Below are 9,128 nucleotides of genomic sequence, written 5' to 3' on the forward strand. Positions count from 1 at the left end.
GTACACACATACTTTACTCCTCACTTGACTGAATTTTCACAGGATGGATACAAACTACGTTGAGAAAGATCTTAAAAAACTCCTTCATCAGCAATGTACAGAGGACCTTGAAGCCCCTGGGCCTGCCGTCCGGATTACAGCAGAGGCCAGCTTTAGGCTGCTTTCACCAAACCCTTAACCGTAAGACCATTACACGCCTCCAAAGATAGCATCTCTGCGCTACAGGCCCAAATGAGGCCTTAAGCAAATGAGACGCACACTTTGCACGCTCTTTGGCCCAACTGTGACCTGGGTAACAGTCGTCCTGCTCACTGCAGAGTCCTCCCACTGTGAAGTAAAGGCATCGCAGACAAAAGACACAGTGGAGCACGACATGCACACTCCCCAAAAAGAAGGCCGCTGACACCGGGTCGCCCCCATCCTGCTCTAACCTGCTTTAACGTCATCAGTATTACATAATTTACTAGTTTAGCAGGTGCTAGTATGGGGTAGCGTAACTTTGACTTCATACATTTAAATCTGCACAAGGAACTATGGGAAGGCCCCATGTGGCTGATTCGAAACCAAGCCCCTCCAGTTCCAAGACTGGTTGCTTAAACACTAAGCCAAAAAAGGCTTTTGGTTCTGGAGCACTGTAACATGGACAGCTTTGGCCTGCCCGGTGCGTACACACAGAGGGAGAGACGAGCAATTCTTTACCAGTTACATCATAGCATCCCCTCCTTTGCGAATGAGTGGATTTTGGCTGAACAACAGAGCCTTTGAGCAGAGGAAACAGACTAGCCAGTCTGGCCTTCGCCTTCACCTTCTCCTCTTCCTCCCACCACACTCCCAGCTATAGAATCACTTCATAGTGATATTCTTAATTTTTCAGACCATATTCTTTAGCTTGATCCACAGATTGTTGGATGTTACACTGCAGACCACAAGGAACAAGCTAGTATGGACCATTTAATTTCATCATGACTCCCCAAAGCAATGCCGAGCCACCTCAACCAAGTAACAGTGACAGCTAATCCAGGGTTACGATTCCTGTGACATTCATTCAAGTTTAAAAGTTTCAAATAATAATAGTAATAATAATAAATACACCTATTACGACATCACTCTAATGCTGCAGTTGCAATTGGATCAGACTGGACGTTATGGAGAGGGGTGACAACACATCTTTTCTGCAAACCAAACTGACCCCCTCTACACGAACCTCTCTCTCTGGTAGTGTGGGCAGGTTGTGGCTCAAACACAAAGACATCAAAACACAGGATAAGCAACAGAGAGCAATACAGAGAAAAGCTCCATCTGCAGGACTCCTACAGGCTGTCTGCTGAATGTGTGTGTGTGTGTGTGTGTTTGTGCGTTCTCACACTTGGGTAAAGAAGCTCAAATAGGACGCCTCTTTGGGCTGTGTACACAGGCTCAGTCAGGCTGCTCTCACTCTCTCTCACAGCACAGACAGAGTGAGAGCAGCCAAGACTCTCCTCTTCCAACCCCCCCCCCCCCCGCAAAACCACACACTCTCGACCTCTCTCTCGGCCGAAACTGCTGTGGTCAGATGCCCGCCACTCCGAAACCGCAGATCGAAACCCACGTGCCCCACGCGGCAGCTCAGCCGAGGAGCGGGCAATCAATCTCACGGAGAGAGAGAGCCCAGAGACAGCAGGCTCGCCAAACAAATGTGGGTGAAGGCGCGGAGGGGGCCGGCTGCTTAAAAGAGGAATAACCCCTCTTTGGACTGCCTTCTCTCCCCCCTCTGTCCCTGTCAACGATGACTCACGGAAACTTGTGTCAGAAAAATCTCAGTTCACGAGTCTCTTGTGTATTTCTTCCCACTTATTACAATGCGCTTCTTACTTCTCTACAAAGACAAACAATGTCAGAAAAAGAGGAGAACGGAGGAAGTTCAACAGAAAGGCTGGGAATCAAAACTTTTATCGTAACTCTACTGGGTAGCTCCTCTCTCATTCACGGAATCAAATTACCATCTCAAACCCTCACCCAGCTCGTTCATACCCTGCATTTATTAATGAGAGGGCTCAGTTTCACTATGGATATCCTCTATTTACTAACTGGAACCCTGGTGGAGTAATTTGAGGATACGAATGGTGAAACCAAGGTTTTGTGTCAGTAAATTGAGGGTTTTAAATGACAAATTAAGGCTGGAAATAGTCAACTGAGAGTAGCCTGTTGGGCTGAAGTGATGTGTCAGTACACCTGCAGCTGGAAGGGATCCTACTGGTTCTTTTGGCCTTCTGCACTCCGCAGCTGTATTCAACACAAAACGTCTGCTAAGCACACACCCAAAGACAGACGCGCAGACAAAAACACTCAAACAACACCCTGCTGCATATGACAGACCTTGAGCCAATCCCTCCGCAGTGCTGCACAGTGCAGGTTCACCCCATGGGTGGATGGATTTAGGTCAGCTGACAAGGATGTCTGATATGACCCTCACCAAAAAGGACCCATCAGTGAGTTAAGGGGCCCAGACTCCATGCTTGGCCAGGGAGCTGAATGAGTGAAAAAAATTCATCTGCACCTTCGAGAACAGTCATACCATATGCTTTTGCCTTGCCTTTGCGCAGCTTTCTGCTGTGTCTTTTAAAATGAAAGAGAAATAAAAAGTTGAATGGTGTTGTGCTGTGCCCTTTAAAATCATACCTCTTCAAAACCCCCAAATATCTCCCAGACAAAGTCTAGGAGCAGGGGAACCTTAGAAACAGCTAGCATCCTCACGAAAAGCCCATCACCCAGGAAGCCTTGAGACCCCTGAGGTGTGTGTGTGTGTGTGTGTGTGTGTGTGGGGATGGGACTTCAGAAGAAAGCCGAGTTATGGAGACAGAAGGTGCAAGACGAGAGCAGGAAACTCAGCAAGCGGCAGAGCACAGGAGGAGAGATTCTCGGCCTTTACTCACGCTTCCCGCTCGAGTCTGGAGACCGAGCCCAGCCGCTGAGTTTATCAGGCAAGACAGCAGCGGTTAGTCTGCGAGTTCTGCCTTCCTGTCAGCGCTGCGGATAGCGGTTACAGCCAACACTTGCGGCTCCGAATTAAAGAGGAGAGTTCAGTCTCTGAAGTCTACGGCTTAGGCCACCACAGTCTGCCACTCACTGCTCTATTAGTGCATTCTGTATCTATCAGTACAGTCTACCTTTTTGAACCAGTACCAGTCTACTAGTCACCTCTCTATCAGCGCAGTCTACATCTATTGGTGCAGTCTACCTTTCTCCACTCTCTTACTGCAGATTACTGCTCACCTCTCTCTCAACTACAGTCTACTATCCACCTCTCACTCACTGCAGTCTACATCCATCAGTACAGTCTAGCTGCTCACCTCTCTGTCAACTACAGTCCACTGCTCAAGCCTCGTACCTCTACACTGCATGCCTAAGACACGCCATGCCAGGTATGACACGTTGGCTATCAAGTGAATACGAGTGAGAGCATTCTGAATACCAAAATTCACACACCCCTTGACCTGCTTTTACACCTGTTTTTACACCCATCCTCACCGGTCATGTCCACACCTGCCTATTCCTGCAAAGGGCCAGCTGTTTGAAACTATGTACATATGAAATAAACATCACAGCCATGACACCTCTCACAGCAACCAGGGACTTTGCCCTATGCACCCTAGGTCCTCAAAAACACTCATTGCACCAATGGCAGGACACTAGGAGAAATGACAGGCATCTCTTTCTCACTGTTTCTCACACACACAGTCTCTCTCTCACACACACACTCACTCACACTCTCTCACACACACACACACACACCTGAACAGAGCATAGGAAACATTCATCAAATAACCTTTGACCTTTAACCTTTAACTCTACAACAGGTAACACAAACAGTGGGCTATTCTGGATCACTTCCACTCATGTCTTTCAAGCTGTGCTGACCTCAAGACACTCCCTTATTCAAACACATGCAGAGACTCCACCTGTATCCTGACTGCTCCCGACTGACACTTCAACCCAATCATGAAGGCTGTGGGAGTCACATGGTGCTGACTTCAACAGCACCATATTCAATTTTATTTGCTACAGAGTGTCTTGAGGACGGGATGTACTGTGTTAAACTTAGAAAAAACTATGACATACTGAGACGAAGAACAATCAGTGATCAAAGTAGCATACAATTTTAAGGACTCAGGAACTGTGTAAGAGTGTTGCAGAAAGTGCTGATGCAACGGCTATTTACATGAAACAAGACTAAGAGAACATGGATTCATAATAAAGTGTTTTTCACAGTAATCCTGACAAACTGCACGATCTGCAAAAATTACAATGTCATCTTCAGAAATGGAGAAGTCTGCCTCCTGTTTCCATCCCTGACCTCCTCATGCCCCTATAGTCTAATCTTGTGATGGCAACTAAAAACCTAAAACAAAAGATTTAAGTCTGCAGCAAGCATACATTTCAAATTTCACTACACAGAAAAAAACAACATCTGGCACTCCATAAAATGCTTTCTTTTAAACATGAACAAAGTTTGATTTCGATGCTGGATTGTGACAAAAATTTACATACGGGGTTCCTTAATTGCTCATGTTAAGCAAAACTTTAAAAAAGCGCTGTTTCTGACTCAAGATTAGATTTTACCAAAGATATTACATAGTCTTCAGGGTACAAAATGAACTTTTTGATCCACATGCCAAATTATGCTTTTCAAATAACACAAAATGAGAAAAAAAAATATGCAAGGGGACACAACACACATTACATTATAATGTTACATTACGTTATATTGTTATGTAATGTAATACACATGCAGCCTATATATTATGTGGGCCCCAGAAATAAAATTGTACCCAGCTATGTAATTCTGCAGCACTGACCCTTTCGGACTCCTCTGGTGTCTAAAAACAAACTTTTCCTCTGATTGCAATTATACTGTAAAATGTAAATTCTGGTCCTGCATCAGTTGCTATACCCTGTCTGGCTGCATGCCTACTGTGGGCCCGGACAATTCACAAGAGTGAAATAGAACGACTCCAAAGAACTGATAAAGCTCAAATGAGACTGGAGTGTTAAATGTTAAATGATAAATTGTTGAACAATTCATCACTGTTTGTACGGTTTTTGGAGAACAACTGTCATTGCCTTTTAAAGTTGCTTGCTTACAGCTTGGGTCTGGGACAGAAGCTTATGACTCTCTTATGGCTCTCTCTCTCTCTCTCTCTCTCTCTCTGTCTCTGTCTCTGTCTCTGTCTCTCCCTGTCTCTCTCTGTCTCTCTCTGTCTCTCTCTGTCTCTCTCTGTCTCTGTCTCTGTCTCTGTCTCTCTCTCTCTCTCTCTCTCACACACACACACACACTTCAATGTGCACGCACACTCGCACACACAGACATGGACACCTGCTATTTTGACTGACAGCTGAAATGAAGACACTCGTCTGCACAATCCCTCTCTAATCCTTTTACCAGTGCGCCTCAGTACCTTCCCACTGAAATTAGACATAAGCCTCAACATAGAGAAATAAGCCTCTTTATTGCCATGCAGTTCTGCTGAGAGAGACGCGTGCCATCAGAGTGAAAGGAGAATAGCACTTGTCTGCTTCTCCCAGTCACCACTGCTCTCAGCGACACAATGTCCTTACCATCCCTGTGACCCCAGCTCACCTGCCCTCCTCACAGCAAAGCACAGCCAGATCTGAACACTCCACGGCCAGGCACCAGCCAATCCACACGCCCGAGAGCCAACACCAGCCAATCAACATGCCTGAGACCCAGCATAGGCAAATCCACATACCCCAGAGCCAACTCCAGCCAATCCACATGCCCAGGAGTCAGGACAGGCCCTGCATGCCCCTGAGCTGACACAGCCAATCAGAATACCCGGTGATGATCCACTGAAACCCCAGTTCCAAGGGAAACATGTTACAGGAGTCTGCCCAACACAAACGGTGTCCACAGGGGCGGCGGTGTTGAGCAGAGGTCCGGCAACTGGACCTGGTGGGGCTCTGCTTGCTGTTTCATACCCTTCAGCAAAGAGGGAAAGGTGAAATGAGAAAATCCTAGAAAATACCAGCAAAAGGGGTGGGGGGGGGGCATAACGACATTGCCTCTTTCATACGTGGTGTGTAAGTAATCTGTTGCAGATACATAATGCAAATCAATTATTCAACATAACAGCTGCACAATCAAAACGGAAGGGGAGCATCACTGATCACTTATCCAATTATCAAAACCCATGTGCTTTGCTTAATGAACACCACGCTGCCCTGCTGTAGTTGTGTACAGAAAGAGTATTTTATGTTTTTATCAACAAACACACTTCATTTCAGCAACTCAAGTGAAAACGCTTTATGTTATTTTACCAGTGACCAATTCAGAGCGGATAAAATAGAGAGGGCAGGGCAATGACACCAATGTGACTCAGGGTTTACACAAGCTCAACTTCTAAACCACTGTTCTGTTCGTTTACCTTCCCCCCCTCTCAGATGGTACCGGAGACCCTATAATTTCAATGAATGGGTTTGGCTGACGCAAAGTTCAGCTGAAAGTCTGACATATCTTGCTGAGCAATTTGAACATCATTCTAGAAAAACACATACCAATTAGCTGGACACACCTCACTTGCAACCAACGGGGTAGGGATTTAGTGTTGGCCTGACTGCGCTACTGTTCTCACTGAACGCATTCAACAGTCTCTGATGGAGCTAAAATGAAACTAAAGAGGAGTTATGAAATACCGACCCCCGTTTATAGTCCGACCTTAAACCTCGGTTGTGTAAATATAGCTGGAGACTGGAGGGAGGGGGCTAGCTACAACGACTCGGGCTTGGACTGCTTCAGCGTGTCGCAACTAACGTTTGCTAGCTATTATCACTGAAATTCCCGGTTACATTACAGTACAGTGCATTGTTGGCATTTAGCTATTATCCAGAGCCACTTACATAGGTTACAGTTTTACATATTACCCATTTAAGGTAGGTTAAGTACCGTTCCCAAGATTACAGAAGTAGAACCCCAGCTAGGAATCGAACCAGCAACCTTTCGGTTACGAGCCCTGCTCCTTACCACTATGCTACACTGTAGCAAGTATATTTCTTGTTATTTTTACCGTGCCAATACGGCCCCTATTAAAATAACGTATTTAACACTGAATTCGCCCATTCCAACGAACGGACCACTCATACGGAACAGCACCTTAATTTCGCCCCCAAAATGAGAGCTCTGTAACTGAAGGCTAAACCACAATTTATTAGCAGGGCCACAATCTCCATACAGATCCTTGTTTTTGCTAACTAATGCAGCCAGCTGGTTAATTAACGAACCATCTTAAATATAAAATATCTGGCTAACCGCTGTTTATTTTTCATTTGTGGCATAAAACAGTCGAGGCTAGCTAGCAAGATAACTGCAAAATATGCGATGGACAGGCAAGCTAGCTACTGCATTACATAACAAACCCTGCTAGCTGGATAACTTCACGCCTGATCCGATTGGATTTTTATTTCTGACCAGTGTTTGTTGATCGCGCTGAAAGTGATCAACCAACGAAACAGATAAATAAACAACTAGGAAGGCAACGTTAACTAGTTACATTGATAAATCTGAACCAAGCCAACACCATAGCGACGCTGGGCAATCTTGGCAAGTAGCTAATGTTAGCTACCCACATTTAGCCACTGAACATCAGATAGCTAACGTTAGCTCTCGACATAATACCATTGTCAATGCTAACGTTAGTTAGCTTGCCACTAACGTTACATGAAATCACCATGACGCCTATTTCATATTTTACCCCAGTAATGACAAATATAGCCATCTAGCAGCCTGCTAAACCAGCCAATCTCGCTAAATTAGCCATCTTATTTTACCATGTAAAAGCTAATTAATTGGCTAGGTCATTAGCTAGCTGGCTTTGTTGGCTAGTTACCTAACATTACACTGATTTATAGACGGCTAACTAGAAGAGTAGTAACTATTATTACTACTATAATTATTAATTATTATTATTAGTACTATATAATACGGTACTTACGTTCTCAGATATGAATCAGTTACACGTCCAAATGCGATATCCGGGCCTTGATCTTCAGTGTGCCCAGCAAGATGATTGTATTTTATTTTCTGTTTATCCCTTTCTCGCAATCTAAATCAAGATTTAGCTAATTCTCCATTCAGCAGCTCTCTGCTCCGGTTATGTGCAGCTGCGTGCATTTCTGACAGTCGCCTGATCAACTACAATAAAAGAATAACGCTACGAATTATGCTATTCTTTTGTACAGTGAAGGAGTAATGCTCAACAGGTTATGGGAGCAAAACAAAACGAGTAATCGGGACGAAGTTAAATAAATGTGAGAAGCAGATGACGCTCCAGCCTCCATTGAAGGTTTAATGTCTTACTAAAGGGGTGGGGTTTCTTCTCCAGACCGGCATATTATTGGCCCTTAAACCGAACTTCGATTGGCTGTTGTGACTGACAGTCCACCCTCAGAGCTAACACTATTGGTTTACATTTTCTAAATATTTCCTTATTGGCTAGCGGTCGTGTAAAATGACCTTCCCTGCCTGTGTGCTGGGAAGAGATGAAGTCTTTTTTGTTAGCTGTAATGTTTGGCCATCCACAGATGTTCTTATTTGGGGTGTTTGCATCTATAGAGTCACACGTCATTGTTTTGTTCATTTTTTTCCGTCCGGGATAATGGCCATCAGATCCAAATGATACATGAAAACCTTCATCTGCTGGAATGTACTGGTTATGGGTTTAGTTTCGCAGAAGCACAAATTAGTTAAAGAATGTTGTCATAAATAACGGGCATCAACAATAACGGCAAGCACCACCTGGAGATACTCTCTTGACCACAGCGTAAAGTGAGCTACTTAGCTCCGAAGTATTGTGGTTGTGTTATCTCCAACATTTTTTTTCTTTCTTTTTCCACCCGATTCTCTTCCTCGCATATCTTGTAACAGCACTGCGCGCTTTGCTCAGCTTTCACACGCTTGGTCACAGCCTGGAGATCTGCCGGAAATAGTTTGCTACTATAGGTCCAAGACAGTGGTCAGCACGGCTCCCAAATGGATTTTTCATACTTCAGTAACTTTTTCAAGGCGTTCACTCAGCTGTCATTTGCACCGTTCGCCACATTCTTCGCGGACAAAACACGTGCCTGTGAAGCTGCTC

General features: G+C 44.9%; 1 protein-coding gene across 2 annotated transcripts in view; it reads right to left on the reverse strand.

Annotated features, from left to right (window-relative positions):
- The window catches only part of LOC118774780 (protein phosphatase 1B-like), an 18,882-nt gene extending 10,545 nt beyond the window's left edge, over positions 1–8,337 (reverse strand). For both annotated transcript variants that reach the window (XM_036524281.1, XM_036524273.1), the window contains exon 1: positions 7,986–8,337. The gene's annotated coding sequence lies outside the window, so the exon portion shown is untranslated. The remainder of the gene's footprint in view (positions 1–7,985) is intronic.
- Positions 8,338–9,128: the final 791 nt, after the last annotated feature.

Source organism: Megalops cyprinoides, chromosome 1, assembly GCF_013368585.1.
Source record: "Megalops cyprinoides isolate fMegCyp1 chromosome 1, fMegCyp1.pri, whole genome shotgun sequence".
Taxonomy (NCBI): domain Eukaryota; kingdom Metazoa; phylum Chordata; class Actinopteri; order Elopiformes; family Megalopidae; genus Megalops; species Megalops cyprinoides.